The sequence below is a fragment of the Schistocerca piceifrons genome, chromosome 6 (assembly GCF_021461385.2).
Source record: "Schistocerca piceifrons isolate TAMUIC-IGC-003096 chromosome 6, iqSchPice1.1, whole genome shotgun sequence".
NCBI lineage: Eukaryota > Metazoa > Arthropoda > Insecta > Orthoptera > Acrididae > Schistocerca > Schistocerca piceifrons.
The window spans coordinates 222,440,027-222,458,011 of NC_060143.1; positions in this window are offsets into that span (position 1 = coordinate 222,440,027).

The following is a 17,985-nucleotide window of genomic DNA, read 5'->3' on the forward strand; positions in this document are numbered from 1 at the left end:
TCCCTCTTATTCGATCTCCAATTCTTGTGGTAGCGTCTCTTATACGTGTTTTCCTGAACTTGTTTAATTCATACTGTAACACCCCAATTATAGAACCCATAATGAACACCCTTTTGTTCCAAAAATAAATAGGAAATTCAGTCATCCTGACAGTGATGACAGCTGCTAACAAAAAAATTTACACTCTTGACAGTTTGATTAACAAGAAATACTAACGCTTATCATAAAGAAAGGACTGATTGAAAGAATACCATATGATAAGAAACAGAAAATTTAAAGAAAGAATTCAAAAAAATTATTATTTACGAAGGTTAAAGCCCAGACCATAAACTGACCAAAGATAACATTTATCCTAAAAGAGAGTTGTAGCCGCATCGAGCTGTAAATTCGCTGTGACTACGATGTAACTCGGCAATGGAGATGTTAAATTCACTTCTCTCTTGTACTCTTGCAATAGTATTACGTATGTTAAGCTCTACTAGATTGTTTTAAAACCGATCTGAAGTTTAAAAGTTTTGCGGTTGGAAGTATTAGTCAGAAGTCGGACTGAAGTAAAATCATCCTTATCGTTTAGACAGATAACGGGATAGTTGATATATGTGACAGAAAAATAGCTCGTGTGATTGCTGATTTGTGATGGGACTTTGCCTTCGTGATACTTAATAGTCACGATGCTAACATAAGCAATTCCCTGAATGAAAAATTGGTGTGTGTGCTCAGTGTAGAGACACGAAGAACAACAAACTTAAATGCAACTTTAATTCTTCGTGTTGCATACCTCATATAATGGACATTTAGAGTTTATTTGTGGAATTAACTGATTCTTCCGATAACACAAAAGTGAAAAGTGATTTAGTGATAATTTAACTGTAAACAGCAATAAGTTTACACCGAAATACGACGCATTCTGAACATTGTTCAAGGGTATGTTATCTCTGGAATTACGTCGTGTAGTTGTTAAATACGCGACGTAACGACGCCTTGACGACGGAATAATAATTAACAACTCAATATCCTCGCAAAAATCATGACGTGACATCGGCTTGGGTGATGGATTGATGATTCAAGACATTATGTTTTCAGCGTTTGAATAGCCATTCTCAAACCGGGCATAAGAAATACAGTCAGCAAGGCCACGTAAACTGAGAAGTCTATCGCGAACACCCAAAGGACTTTTGGTTATCATTTCAGATCAAGGGAGTCATCGCTTTATCGAGTGATGCAGTCACTATATTTATAAGTGGAGAAGATCGACGGACAGCGAACACCACTGCTTTAATTACAAGCAAGGGCGGTGCACACACTCCAGCGTGCTGCTCCATCGAGACGTTCATATCAATTTTGAGAGACAGTATCTGAAAAATAAGCAAACCGCCCGAGGAGTTTGTTTTTGTAACAGTTACAGGTTGGCGTTGTCGTGATCGACGGACACCGTTCCACGTCATCTCGACTGGTACAACCATCACCATAGAGCCGACACAAAACGAGATGTCACAATACCTAGGATTATTGTGTGTTACTATGCTCAGTAACTTGAATGTGTCAGCATTCCCAATTAGGAACGTCATTTCGACCTGAAAATGTTCATTTGATGTAGCAAAACAAAGACTGTTCCAGCTCTACTTCCAGCTCTATGCTTTCTTTTTCATCAGTCTTTCAACTTGTTTAATGCAATATTTCCTTTTTTCTATCTTTTCCTGTGCGTAGATACTACAGTCAATCATCCTCTACAATATTTTATGCACATTCTAGTCTCTATTCTTCCCCGCTATTTTACTATCTACTTTTCCTTCGAAAGCTAATTAACCCTGGATGCTGTAGAACAAGTTCTGCTACTGTCTCTTTTTCTGGTAAGTGTCTTTCATAAGATTTGTAAGCAACCTGATCTTTTTCTCCACCTCACATTGCATGGAAATGTGATCATGAAACATTCCCTTAACAAAATGCCGTCTTCCATGCAACATTTAGACTCACATAATCGCATAATGCAGCTATTTGAATACACCATTAAAGAAATACGACGAAAGAAGAACTGGAGTAAAGCACTTTGTGCAACTTATTGTTAATATGCATAGGTAAACAGTTGACTGAATTACATGAACACCCTCATTTATGAAAAACATATGAATTCACACGAAAAATGTGTGAGTTACCTAGCGTGTAGCCAAATTACGTGCATTGAGCGTACTGAGACCAGTCTGTTAGCATAACCATCCTGACTGGAAATCTGAGACTCAGTGACGTAAAACAATCACGTTTTATATAAACTGATCAACTGCAAGCTTCCTCCTTGACTACAATGGCCGACTTACCTTCAGTGCTTTAAATGCACGAGGAGAAAAGTCACAAAGTGCTATCTCTTTATGGTTTTCAGATATAGACGTTGCTTCTCACTATAGGAATTTCATCTCGCCTGAAGACAGATACGACATTACACAAGCTACTTCATTGCCAATTACTGTTTACACTTCGGAAGAAAAGATCACAGAAATTTAAAGTAATGACAATAAATCACGAAAATACTTTTGAATCTTTGGATAAGAAAACATACAACTGCATTTAAAGCATGACTGAAGCCTCCATTTCGCACACAACACCCGTGCTTAAAACAAATGAAAGTGTCTGAAAAAAAGGAAATCTATGAAGTTCGAGAAGAATCTCACGCAACAGGAATGTGATGAATTCAAAAGCTCTACTATTCCGATGCATTGATATATATCCGCTCCTTCACCTTGCTTCGAAGTTCGCCCATCTCACAAAGCCACAAACGTATCGTTCCATAGTAGAAGGTGCTCGCTAATTTTCTGTAATGCTGTAATTGCTAGCACGTCAAACTAGCAGTACGAGCCAGAAAAAGGCACACGCTTATAGCACAATGTCTGCGAATATACAATACAATCCAACTTCAGTTCTACATAAATGTCTCCTGCCTGTCTTCCACGATTTCATAATAATTTTTGAACGTAGCGGCTGCTGTAGATACAGGACTTCCGTCGTTGTCTACTAAGCTTTGTGAATGTGTAACATTCTCTCGCGGTACGCCGAAAGTTACTTTTACGTCTGAAGTCTCTGTTGAGAATGACATGCTCTTTGTTAGATACTCTTCTGGCCAATCATACAGTTGGTCTGATATTCAGTAGGCTCGTAATTTGTTTATTATCCGGCAGTGAGAAATTGTATCGAACGCCTTCCGGAGGTCCAGAACAAGCATTACCTATGTCTCGTGGAGGAACAAAGCGAACAGTGTTTCACGCGATCTTTGTTTTCGGAACCCATTCTGGTTCCTATAGAGGATGTTTTCAGTCTCCAGAAATGTCATAATACGCGGGCGTAAAACATGTCCCAGAGCGGTTCTAGGAGCTACGATCTGGAACCGCGCGACCTCTACGGTCGCAGGTTCGAATCCTGCCTCGGCCATGGATGTGTGTGATGTCCTTAGGTTAGTTAGGTTTAAGTAGTTCTAAGTTTTAGGGGACTGATGACCTCTGAAGTTAAGTCCCATAGTGCTCAAAGCCATTTGATTTTGAACCAGAATTCTCCAACTGACTGACGTCGGAGATATAGACCTATAGTTCTGCACGTCTGTTCGACGACCGTTCTTGAAAACGGGAATGGCCTGTGCTTTTTTTCCTGTCGTTAGGAACGCTTCGTTACTCCAGAGACCTACGTTATACTGCTGCTAGAAGAAGGGCAAGCTCTTTCGCATTCTCTATGTAGAATCGTATTGGTATCACGTAAGGTCCAGTAGCTTTTCCTCTCTTTAGTGACTTCGGTAGCTTTTCTATCTTAACAAGAATTTGTGTTTCTTGATATTTCACATTTATGGATCTCGCTTGGTTCTTGTAGATGTATTACATTATCCGTCTGTTTATAAAGAAGGTGAACACTGTACCTTGACCATACTTTCGGAAACCTTCAACGTCAATTTTTATTTTATTTACTGAAAAAAATTAATACTTCTCTGTAGGTAAATGAATAATCAAATTCTGCCGCAACTCAGCCACAATTTTATTTAGAAGTTTGATAAGAGGAAGCACTGGTAACAAAGGAATCTGTCTGGAAGAGTATTGAACTTTTCGGCAACTCACGTGAAAAAAAGCAGCGTGCCATTCAAGAACCCTACACCGCAGGAACTGACGCCAGCCGGCCGGGGTGGCCGAGCGGTTCTAGGCGCTACAGTCTGGATCCGCGCGACCGCTACGGTCCCAGGTTCGAATCCTGCCTCGGGCATGGATGTGTGTGATGTCCTTAGGTTAGTTAGGTTTAAGTAGTTCTAAGTTCTAGGGGACTGATGACCTCAGAAGTTGAGTCCCATAGTGCTCAGAGCCATTTGACTGACGCCAAGGCGGTTTCAAAACAACACGTATGGAGAACAGCCGAAGGCGTTGAGACTGGAGGGCTAAGAGTGAGCAATGAAAAAGGTACGAGACTGCTGAGATAATTAATAAATTTTAACCAGAATACTGAGGGCATAAGATCAGTGTGACTGTTGAATATAAAAATTATCGAACATGGTCTATTTTAACTTCTTCTTATTGTGTTCCTTCCGTCGGAGGTTCGATTCCTCCCTCGGGCATGGCTGTGTGCGTTGTCGTTAGCGTAAGTTAATTTAAGTTAGATTAAGTTGTGTGTAAGCCTAGGGACCACAGTTTGTTTCCATAGGAACTTAACACAAATTTCCAGTTTTCCAATCATGTTCCTCTCTTGTCTGTCTGTCTGTCTGGTCGGTACAAATTTTTCAAACTGACCTATCGATGAGCTAGAGGAGTTAAACTTTCAACATAGCTCAGTATTGGATGATTGTGCAATATTAACTCTCTGTTTTGTGTGCTTTGTCGCGGAGGGTGTTTCGTTCCTGTTCCAGTTGCGAATGGTTAGCGGGCAGAACGATATCTGATAACCTTCCGTGTGAGATAGAATATCTCTAATTTAATTTGTACCTTCACAGGGTTTTCGTGAGACATACGTAGGAGGATGGAATATATTGGTGTCTCTGTTATAATCTCATCTAAATATCTCACATCTATCGAATAATTCCACAGACAGAGGCCTAGAAAGCAAAAAACCATTACTTAAATAAAAATCAAATTTTAATATAGGACACCTTTTTAATCGGACTAAAAAATATAAATTAGTTTCCCCCCGTTCCACACAGGTAAGTCCTGAAAATTTTTGCTTCTGAATTTTTGATAGCTATTAAAATTCCTGTAAGAAACATATCCAAAAACGTGGGGTGCATCCAACAGACAATAAATAGTAAGAAGGTAAACCAGTCATGTATGAAGTATGTATTTCATGCGCTGAAAACCAATAATTTCATTACTTTCAACTTAACTGTTATTGTTGATGTACGATCTTTAACAGTACAAACTGTAACACTAACATGTGGAACAAATATTATGCTTAAAATCACATGACCTCCAAAAAATCCTCATTTTTGGAAGTCCCTTTCTTATGCCATGATACTCGTGATACGACCTCTCGTTTGTCGCGAATAACTGATTGTTGTCCTTTAATGAGTTAGAAGACTCCCTCAGCCAGAAGTCTAACTGAAGGGTATTGACCACATTCACGCCGCTAACAAAGGATCTATGCTAACGTACGCGTAACTCATACCAAATCTGGTAAAATGGCCTTGTTTTATTATAAACAGATAGCCCGATCCTGTTACTGATAATTTATGGGATTCAATCGATTTTTTGACCTTTTTTAATATTTTCATTTGATCGGTTTGTCTCACGATCCAGTTAACTGACCATTCTCATTTTTTATGCAGAAGGAAAATTAGAGTCTAAGAACATGAACGTGACACTTACAGAACGCAAGTGACGTTAAGGATTTTTTCAGTTTTTATACAGCCATACGAGACAAGTCATAATCGAGACTATTATTTTGAAAGTTCTGACACAGTATTGAAACCACAATATTGTGCTTTGGCTGCAGAAGGGGCACATAATCATGTTTCGATGTACACACTGACAAGGAAAATACAGGTACAACAAATTTCATTTTTTCTCGCTGTGACACCTTATGTTTACCTCTAAACCTATTTATTTTCAAGCAATAAATAGCTCTGAGCATCCATCTTCTGTTAATGGATAGCCTGATTCCGATGGCCTAGGCGCGTCTTTTCCCCTTGTTCGTCAGAGCTCAATTTTACATGGGTCATTTTTATATGGAATGGAGCTAATCCCTGCGGAAATCCAAGAAAAATTTACTTTAAAAACGAATCATGTAGTGACCACCTTGCAGAATGTAGTATAGTGGGTCGGTGGCTCAGTGTTTTAGTGTCAGGCTACGAACTCAAAGATCAGGGGTTCGCCCACAGTTGAGTTCTATAGCTTTTATGTGTGAATTAAATCTTCTTTCACTTCTGGCAATGTTCATTAATGTGAAATATATCGATTTCCTGCGTCGCCTGGAGTACACGTTACTATGTACATGTGTTGTCACTGACTGGGTAACACAGTCCCTAGGTCAAAGGAGAGAATGGCGAACATCCTCCAGTGAGACCATACCTGGTAAATCATCGAACCCAGATTATGTGTTTACAACAGCTTACCATTTCTGCATCGTTTTCCTGCTGTTGAAAAATTGTTGAAATACACCAATCATAGGTGTGATACTCCTTCGAAAACGTATTGTCTATGTTTACATTCCCTGTTAACGAAACCACGGTACATAAACGGAGACAGGTGAAATACTCCCAAACTTTAATATCAGTTTAATATTACCGAACTTTTGCTTTCCGCTGGCTACAAACACTACATGGTGTTTCAATATGTTGTTGTTGACAAAAGCTTGGGAAAGTCTGGGTTCTGAGCCATGTGACGCTCATACACTTTCAAACGTATCGCAAAATGTAATGTTCGGAAACTACCTCATATGAGGCAAAACTTTTTTATCCGTCAATCGAAATGTAAATTGTTCGTATAAATAGTCAGTAATACACTTAACAGGGACTAAACGCCACCAACAAAGTTCCAGAGATGTCAAAAAATGAACGTGGTGTAATCATTTTATACTCCTTGAATTTTCTCCAGTTTGCTTCGTTTCCCATTATCTTATTATAAAAAAAAATTCGAATACAATTCGGACGTTCAGCAACGATGAGGGCAAAAATACTCGCGCGAAGGGCGATGCGCATAAGTTTTACTGCTGCTTATTCTAAATTTCCGTTATTTTTATAGTGCTTTTCTCTAAGTTATTGTTGTTGTTGTTGTGGTATTCAGTCCTGAGACTGGTTTGATGCAGCTCTCCATGCTACTCTATCCTGTGCAAGCTTCTTCATCTCCCAGTACTTACTGCAACCTACATCCTTCTGAATCTGCTTAGTGTATTCATCTCTTGGTCTCTCTCTACGATTTTTACCCTCCACGCTGCCCTCCAATAATAAATTGCTGATCCCTCGATGTCTCAGAACATGTCCTACCAACCGATCCCTTCTTGTAGTCAATTTGTGCCACAAGCTCCTCTTCTCTCCAATTCTGTTCAATACCTCCTCATTAGTTATGTGATCTACCCATCTAATCTTCAACATTCTTCTGTAGTATAAATGTTTAAAAAATTTTATTGTTTCAAATATTTCACATAATAAACATACGTTTATTATTAACATAAGTTTATTTCTTTAATATTTATTTATTAATAAATGGCATTCGTTTCATTGCATATTATTTTAATAGTATACAGCTTGCCATCTCTTTCTATCGACAGTTTACAAGACTAATAACGCATAAAATTTTTTAGCTAGTGCAAGTTAGTTGGCTTGGACCTTGCCGATTACGAAGTGGCTTGCGTGCCTCAGCGATACAGAGAGCCGTACCGTGGGTACAACCCTAACAGAATGGTATCTCTGTTGAGAGGCCAGTCAAACGTGTGGTTCCTGAAGAGGAGTAGCAGCATTTTCAGCAGCTGCTGGGGCAACAATGTGGATGATTGACTAACCTGGCTTTGTAACATCAACAAAAACGATCTTGATGGTACTGCGAACGGCTGAAAGCAAGGGGAAACTACAGCTGTAATTTTTCCCGATGACATGCAGTTCTGCTGTACGATTAAATGATAATGATGGCATCCTCTTGGGTAAAATATTCCGGAGGTAAAATAGTCTCCCTTTCGGATCTCCAGGCAGGGACTACTCTGGAGGATGTCGTCATCAGGAGAAACAAAAGTGGCGTTCTATGAAACGGAGAATGGAATGTTAGATCCCTTAACAGGGAAGGTAGATTAGAAAATTTAAAAATGGAAATGGACAGGTTGAAAGTAGATACAGTGGGAATTAGTGAAGTTCGGAGGAAGGAGGAAAAGAACTATCGGTCAGGTAACATGGAATGTTAGATCCCTTAACAGGGAAGGTAGATTAGAAAATTTAAAAATGGAAATGGACAGGTTGAAAGTAGATACAGTGGGAATCAGTGAAGTTCGGAGGAAGGAGGAAAAGAACTATCGGTCAGGTAAATACAGGGCTATAAATATAAAATCGAATTGGGGTAAGGCAGTAGTGCGTTTAATAATGAAAACAGGAATGCATGTAAAAGCATGGTGAAAGCATTACCGTAGCCAAGACAAACACACCTGCCAGCTAATTCCACAGATGAAGAGATTGTTGAAATATATCAAGAAATTATTCAGACAGTTAATGGAGATAAAAATTTAATTGTGATGGGGAACTACAACTCGATAGCAGGAAAAAGAAATGAAGGAAGAATAGTAGGTGAATATGGATTGGGGGGAAAAGAATGAAATAGAGGCTGCCTGGTAAAATTCTGCCGGCCGCGGTGGTCTCGCGGTTAAGGCGCTGAGTCCGGAACCGCGCGACTCCTACGGTCGCAGGTTCGAATCCTGCCTCGGGCATGGATGTGTGTGATGTCCTTACGTTAGTTAGGTTTAAGTAGTTCTAAGTTCTAGGGGACTGATGACCACAGATGTTAAGTCCCATAGTGCTCAGAGCCATTTGAACCATTTGGTAAAATTCTGCACAAAGCATAATTTAATCATTGATAACACTTGGTTTAAGAAACATGAAGAAAGTTAATGTACGTGGAAGAGACGTGGAGCCTCTAATACGCCAAAATTTGTATTGCGTGAAATTCGCATTAATAGTAGGTGTCGCCTCATACTATTATCACAATTTGCTGTTATGAAAAGAAATGATGGTTTAATTACACTGAAGTGCCATAGAAACTAGTTCAGGCATGTGTTTTCAAATACAGAGATATGTAAACAGGCAGAATACGGCGCTGCGTCGGCAACGCCTATATAAGATGACAAGTGCCTGTCGCAGTTGTTAGATCGGTTATTGTTGCTGCAGTGGCAGGTTATCAAGATTTTAATGAGTTTGAACGTGGTTGTGTAGAAGGCACACGAGCAATGGGACACAGAATCTCCGAGGTAGTGATGAAGTGGGGATATTCCTGTACGACCATTTCACGAGTTTACCATGAACATGAAATCTTGCGGCGCCCGGAATAAGATCCTGCAACAACGGGACAAACGACGACTGAAGAGAATCGTTCAACGTGACAGAAGTGCAGCCCTTCTGCAAATTGCTGCGGATTTCAATGCTGAGCCATAAACAAGAGTCAGCGTGCGAATCATTCAACGGAACATCATCGGTATGGGCTTTCGGAGGCGAAGGCCCACTCGTGTACCCTTGATGACTGCACGGCACAAGTTTTGACGCCTCGCCTGGGCCTATCAACACCGACATGGAACTGTTGATGACTGGAAAGATGTTATCTTGTCGGACGAGTCTCATTTCAATTTGTGTCGAGCCGATGGATGTGTACGAGTATGGAGACAACCTCATGAATCCATGGAACCTGCATGTTAGCAGGGGACTGTTCAAGCTGGTGGAGGCTCTGTAGTGGTGTGGGGCGTATGCAGTTGGAGTGATTTGGGAACCCCGATACGTCTAGATACGACTCTGACTGGTGACACGTACGAAAGCATCCTGTCTGATCACCTGTATCCATTTGTGTCCGTTCTGTATTTCGACGGGCTTGGGCAATTCCAGCAGCACAATGCGACATCCCACACGTCCAGAATTGGTACGGAGTGGCTCCAGGAAAACTTTTTTGAGTTTAAACACCTTTGCTGGCCACCAAATTCCCCAGATATGAACATTGTTGAGCAAATCTGGAATGCCTTGCAACGTGCTGTTCAGAAGTGATTTCCATCGCTTCGTACTCTTATGGACTGATGGACAGCCGTGCAGGTTTCATGGTGTCGATTCCCTCCAGCACTACTTCAGACATATGCCATGTCATATTATGGCACTTCTGCTTTCTCGCTGGAGACATACACGATATTAGGCAGGTGTACAAATTTCTTTGGCTCTTCAGTGTAGTTGTTCGGAAAGTGTCCTTACATGTATTTTGGTAAAATTTTGTAGAGATTGTCACCTGAAAATATCTGAGCAGCAGAATTTGGTCAGTCAGTGAGTGTACTACGCGCAAGAGATTGCTGACTTGTGGCTTGCGGCTAACATAAAATCTACGGGGAAGCTGTCCACCACAAGGGTATAACGATAGCTGCAGAGAAAAAAAATCAAAGCACGCAATAAAGAAATATTGCCTCTCCATTAATGTATTATTGGAATGGAAAGTCAACGCAAGCACTTAGGAAACGGTGGCTTTGCGATACTGTGGCAGGGATTTTTTGCGACTTCAGCGTGAAGGTCGGTATATTTTAGTTAAGGTTTGAAAATTCTTATACTGAGACACGAACTGTGTTATCTTGGTAACTAGGAGAACAAATGTCCTGCAGTTGTATGTGATATAGCAAGAACCAGTTTAAGTTAGTAAGGACCCTTTCACGTGCGATCTCGAATTTAGTAGCTTTTCCTATAAAAGCCTAAATGACAAACCAAGAGCAATTGTTACTGAGGACACACTAATTTTCTCTCCTATCGTGCAAGCGCTGTTTTTTAAATGATTTCAGTAGTAGTGGGTCCGTGGAGGGGAAACACTTTAAGTGGGATTATTTTTGTGTCAGTTTTAAAGTTCAAGCATTTTAAAAGTGGCGGTGACACCCAGGTTTTTTGTTTAAATTCTTTTTACTATTCCGCTCAAAGGGGTTTGTTTGGTTGGCCAGCACTCGTAAAATCAAAGCTGACTTGTACCTGTACCTGAAAGAAAACAGGTTATAAAGACAGAACAGCTTCTGTTCTAAAAATAAAAATAGTCTCGTGAGTCTCATTTGCCCCATATTTAATATTCAAGATCTCGAGCTCTTCTGCCATCACAAAGATAGCGGCAGCAACCTGATTAATGATCAGGTTGTTATGAAAAATGCGCGGTTCTGGGAACTGTTCGAAGATTTGTTGCTGGTAAACAGTGAAGGTTTTGACCCAGGAGGAACGAGGTAACACCTTTTTTTTCCTTTATTGAGTTTCGATTCCCCCCGAAGGGGGCAGGCTGGCAGCAGCTTAGTATGCTGCTATTCAGCCTACCTAATTTTTAAAACATAAGAAGAAGATAATAAACAATAAAAGCAGGCAATAAAAACGGTGAATTAAATTGTAAAATGGCGAAAAATTGTGGAGGTGAAAACATAAAACAAAGGGTTGGCGATGCTAATAAAATACACAGGAGGCAGACAGGTAGAACAGTAGACAGACAATTAAAAAAACACGGCGACAGTCTGGTTTCTGTTCGCAAGAGATATAAAAATCACACCCAGCGACAGTATGATTTCCATTCGTAACACTTCGGAAAAGACGCACAACACTTAACACTCACTTGAAACACTGCACTCAAAAGTTGCCACGAAAATGACACACCACAGTCAAAGGCAGATGGGGGGGGGGGGGGGCGACGACATGGACAGATGAGGGGAAGAAAAGGGAGGGAGGAGAGGAAAAACGAAGTGGGAGTGGGCAGGAATTGATGGAGGGACAGGACTCATAAGGGGGGACGGGCAGGACAGACACGAAACAGAGTGGGGAAAGGCAGATGACGAGAATGCAAAAGGACGCGGGGGAAGCACAGAGGGGGTAGGCGGGGGAAAAACAGGATGGAAGGGGGGGAGAGGTAGCCTGGGAAAAGGACAGAGGAAAGGAGATGAAGGGTTTAGAGGTGGAGGGTACGGAGGAGAGAGCGGTGAAGGTGTGGCAGAGGGTGGGGGTTGGAGAGGAGAGGAGAAACCAAGGATGAGGGGGTCAAGGCGGCGGGAGGTGTAGAGGACGAGGTAACACCTTTTTTTCCTTTATTGAATTTCGATTCCCCCCGAAGGGGGCGGGCTGGCAGCAGCTTAGTACGCTGCTCTACAGCATACAGACTTCTTTAAAAATGTAAGAAGAAAAGAACAATAAAAGCAGGCGATAAAACGGTGACTTAAATTGCAAAAAGGCGGAAAATTGTGGAAAGTTAAAACATAAAGCAAAGGGGTTGGCAATGCCCGGGAAAAGGACAGAGGAAAGGAGGGGGGATGACGATCAGAGTTGATAGGAGGGATAAATGGAGGGAGAGAGGGCATCATCTGGGAGGGGGAGTTGATGAAAGCCACCTTGGGAAAGGAGATGAAGGGTGTAAAGATGGAGGGTAGGGGGCACACAACAGTGAAGACGTGGCAGAGGGTGGGGAGGGGAGAGGAGAGGAGCAAACAGGGGGTGGGGGGATCAAGGCAGCGGGAGGTGTAGAGGATGCGGATATGTTCGAGGAATAGGAGCAGTTGGGGGAAAGGAATGAGGTCATAGAGGATCCATGTGGGCGACGGGAGGCGTATATGGTAGGCGAGGCGGTGGTAACACCTGACGTCTTGCCAGTATGTACCAACCATTCGTATCATTCTGTATGAGTATGATGATTATAATTCTGAACCAACAGAACATCTTCCATGATATGTTAGTTCAGATGCATAAACAGTATTATTAACAGCAATTCAATATACTGGTTGTTTTGCATTTACAAGGAAAATCGGTTTTATGCGATAAAGAGGCTAGCACCCTCTATATTTATAGCGGAGTAGCCAAATTGCACCAACCATGCATCTGACTGACATTTGGCGCCATCTATAAACTATTTAGTAAATATGATGAACAATATACTTATTATGTTTTAATAAAAAGAGATATAATATAATAATAAATATTTAAGCCATACAAGTAATAGGTGTATACAGCATGTGTCTTATTGTGTTTTATAAATTAAAATAAAAAATTAAAATGTTTTACCCACCTGACGTAATTTAAATGTTTCAATAATAATAATGGACTCACAAGGAGTCAACATGGAAATTTTATTACTGGCAAATATAAGTCGGATGACAATGTAAGAATTTTACTTTTGTTTCATTTTATGTAATTCTCATGCGAATTTGAAGTGGTTTACTTCCCTTGAAGTTTATATACATAGTTCACATAGATGGCGCCATGTAACCAACTGATGTGTTCTCCATACAGCCTGCCTTCCGCAAACAGTAGCATTAAATGAACTGTGGATGAAGCACAACCAACAGGCATTACATGCATTGAGCGAAAATAGTAGTGGTATGCAATATACAAACCATATGAGTTAAACCATTACTTGTAACTTTTTATTACATCATCTAACTATGTACTTCTTGCATTCTTAGCATTGAGAATGGCTTCTAAACGAAATCTAGATCTGCATAATAAAATTTAAAAAGGACGACTGATCGCTGCAGTCTATAATTTACAGGTCAATATAACAGTCGCTGAGTGCAACAGCTTTTTGAATGGAAGGTAACCTGATTACAAATTAGGTCAATAGTAGCTTGACATATTAATATAAAACTATATAACTGGACATCATTTAAAAACAGCTACTGATAAACGATCAACAATGTCATAAAATATTTCAGTGAGATCAAATGACAAAAGGTTACAGTGTTAATTAAGATAATTCCTTTCTGCTCTCCAAAAGGTCATTCATGAGAAAATCAAGTATGGAAATTCAAATTTACAACAAATGTTATTCTTTTTTCAAAATATACAATTTTTGTGTGCAACAACTTACTACTTTTGGAATATTTACAGACAATTTCAGTAAGAGAGGCAAGATCATATTTCATCAATTGAAGTTACATAACAATAGTAGTAGTATAATAGCGTTTGTAGGACACTTTTGATATCAAATTGATATGCAAAATAATTAAATTGATCAATTAATCACCCCCACCCCGACCACTGCGGCCCAATCCAGCCCCCAACCACACCCACCCCTGCGCCCGGGTGACATCACATGTTTTCTCAGCTGTATGAGTGCCCCAGTCCACTCCTCCCCTCACCCCTCCACCCTCCCCCCCTCCTCCACCCCTTCCCCCGAACCTACCCTATTGGTTGGAATTTCGAATTTTGTCGAGAATTTCGAATTTTGGTAGGTATTTCTTTTGTCCTAGGGCTGTGCTGACAATCCACCCCACCCAGGAATTGACGGAAAATTAAAAATGGCTGTGCCCTTTCTGAGACTCGACCCCCGATTCTACTGGATACAAAGCCCAAATGCTCCCATAACTCATGAAAACTGTCCAGATGCGGGACAGGTTAGTATACTTTATTTATTTTTGGTCGGGAAACTGACGCAAGGAATGATTCTAATTATGTAATTAATCACAAAGATAGGGCCTAACTGGGTAACTACATGCACAAGGACGGCGTAAAAGCGCAGTACAGTTCAAAAACTGACGATACCATACAACTGGTGTTATTTCGCAATACCACTCGGAATAAGTGACAGAAACACTCAAACTCCACCCTACACCTACAAGCTAGGGGTGAAAGAGGCAATCTTTATTCTTTTTGGTGGGAAATGCGTTCAACTGACTAGATGCTGGTGTTGGACAGAGAGGAGTTTAAAAAGTGTATTACCTGTAAGCGTACAGTATCTATCGCTGTTTGACCTCAGAGTTCGCTACAGATGCCTGCTCAAAAACCATCCTGCAGCCCAGGTAATCGAAGCCAATACATGCTACTACAACTCATGCAAAAGAAATGCGTCACAGTTCTAATTACACTACGAAATTGTCGTGAAGAAACCAGCACTCAGAATGAACGGGTCATAATGCAGCACATTTACTGGAGGGGGGGAAGGGGGGAGGGGGGAAATCGCCGTCCTAAAAGACTGCAGAGTCCACAAGGGGTGGTAGTTGAACATGCGTTCTTCTCTATGTACAAACTGCCGAAAACCAAGGCCTTCTAGCTTCCCCTCACACCTCCCCCTCCTCCCTCTATGATTCTCTGCCGAGCATCTTGCGCCCCGCTACCACCATCTAAGGCTGCTGCCCGCCCTCGGCTTTCAACCATCTGGCCGCCACGTTAAGGTGGCGACTCTACGCCTGCACGTAGTCAACCAAGCAATAGGAGATGAAAGGACGGCCGCCTCAAGCGCAACTTGTCCGTCTAAAATATAGCGAGAGAGCCCCCATACGACGTCCTCCGCCCCACCCCCGGACAGAGAGCGGGTTGTGTCCAGCGACCGCCACAGCAGATACGCCCCCCCCCCCCCCAACCCCTTGGCCACAGCAGCGGCCACCATTCGGCGATGGAGAACTATTGTATTTGACGTCAACGTATCTCTACTCAAGCATATATTAACAAAAAAAAAAAGCAAAACACATTTGTGACCATAATAAATGTCCTCTTTCCACGAAAATAGGTTAAGTCCATTTTCTTTTAGTTTCATGAGCAAAATCGGTGTAGTTTTTACGTTCGACTGCAGCCGCATCTCATTATTTTGTAATGTCCAGCGAAGTGCACCGCTACCGCTCACAACTGATCAGTAGAAACATGCCCACCCTGCGTAAAATCATGAAAAAAAAACCTTCGACTATTTTGATGCAAGAACTACCGATCACAGCAGAATGTCGTCGTTATTTCGAAACCGTCTTCACAGTAAAGAAAAAGCGAGAATTTAAACTCCAAAGAAAAAAAAATCTGTATTAAGCAATTTCTTCCAGTTTGTTGAACAAATTACATGACCTGAGAGTGTCTGTAAATAAACTGTCAGGCACGTGTGTATAACAAACAATCTTTCATGCCATTGGCACACATGTCGCAAAAGAAAATACATTCATTGGACAACCAGAAGCTATAATTCAAGAGAACGCAGCTGTTTTTGTACACTATGACAGGGCTCCTTTTACCAGTGCGATTCTATATCATACAAGCGATTACTAAACAAATCGTGATAGCCTGTCAAGAATCATTCCGTGGTTCCCTAGCCATCTCCTCCACCAGTCAGGTGGCACATCATTGATATCAATTTGATAGGCTCATTAATTAAATTGATCATGGGAGTCACCTTGTATGGAGAGAATTTTTTCTTTTCAGTAACAGCGTTGCATTCCATACGACCAAGAGGTCGGAAACCGCAACGATCTAACATTATAGCGTGTTTAAAGTGCAGAACATTGTAGGCGGAGCGTTTGTCAAAGCCAATGCGAGGAGGTCTTTCGCTTCAAAATGGCTCTGAGCACTATGGAACTTAACATCTCAGGTCATCCGTCCCCTACAACTTAGAACTACTTAAACCTAAGTAACCTGAGGACATCATACACATCCGTGCCCGAGACAGGATTCGAACCTGCGACTGTAGCTGTCGCACGGTTCCAGACTGAGGCGCCTACAACCGCTCGGCCACCAGCGGCCGGCAGGTCTTTCGGTCTCTAGCTTTATCCTAAGAATGCAGGAATGCCCTGCGACTCTAATCGACATACAGAAAGATAGTATGTTACACGCTATGATCGAAGTGCTAGAGATATGTAGGTTGCTGTCTGGTATACTTTGGCGTATATGTTCGAGAATTAATCAATGAACATACTGCACAGTCATCTACCTACATTCGCGATGGTACTCACAAAGTAGTGGAGGGGCTGTTTAGCGATGATACAGAATTTGGTAAGCATGCTGCCGCATCATTGGTCGTTGTTGAAATTACGATAAAATTGCTAAAAATGATCGCACTATCAACTATGATGCTTATTATTACATTACATCGACGGTGTCTTTCCCATTCCAACAGTCCAGGAATGCCGTTGATTACCACATAATGTGATTTACACCGTGCGAGGTCTAGTTTCCTGGAGGAGTCATTGGACCAAACATGTTAATGTCAGTTTAGAATCTGACACAGACGTTGAAGACATGGAGGAAAAAAAATGTATGGCAGTGTACAGAAAAGTCGGTGTATCAAACAATGAAACAGGGTCCCTCTCCTGCAACGGATAGCATGTGGGAGAAATTCTCATACAGTATAGGTGATGAAACTTTACATCGGTCTGTACAAGCGACGTCGATCACTGGCCATCTGCTCCAATGGATAAATACCTGTATGTTTAAAAGGATCGCCGCACATGCTCGATGCTGGCAAGTAGATGGTATTCGTTTTCGATATATCGGAAGAGAGAGATGCGGTAAAAATCTGTCGGATGAAATTAACGTGGCTTTTATAGTTCGTAATTTTTTTCTGCTGGATGGTACAGAATAATGATGACAGAATGTTAGGGTGATAGACGTGAATCGATCCTGAGGGACGCGCATCTGCTTCGATGTTGAGTCTTGCCAATTCTCCCAGCAAGAAACACCACTGTAACTGTTCTTAGTGTCATCGTGTTGCAGGAGCAGGCTTAATTTGACGTTTACCTTACACATCGTACAAGGATGGCCAGACTACGACAACATGTTCCCACTTCCACCGAGTGGTCAAAACACGCTGCTAAAGCATCATCTCAGCTCACTCTGTTTCTAAACAGGTTGCTGAATGTGGTGGATATTACTCTCTCTGACTTCTGGGGCATCCGTACAGCAGAGAAAACACGTGACGTCATCCAAGGGGCGGGGGTAGTTGGGGTCAGGAGCGGGGGTGGATGGGGGTGGGGGTAATTAATTGATCAATTTAATTAATTTTCATATCAATTTGATATCAAAAGTGTCCTACAAACGCCCTTACACTACTACTAACAATCTTTTAAAAGGTTCTGAGAAAATAGTCTTTAAAACAGGTAGGCTACAAAGAACTATAG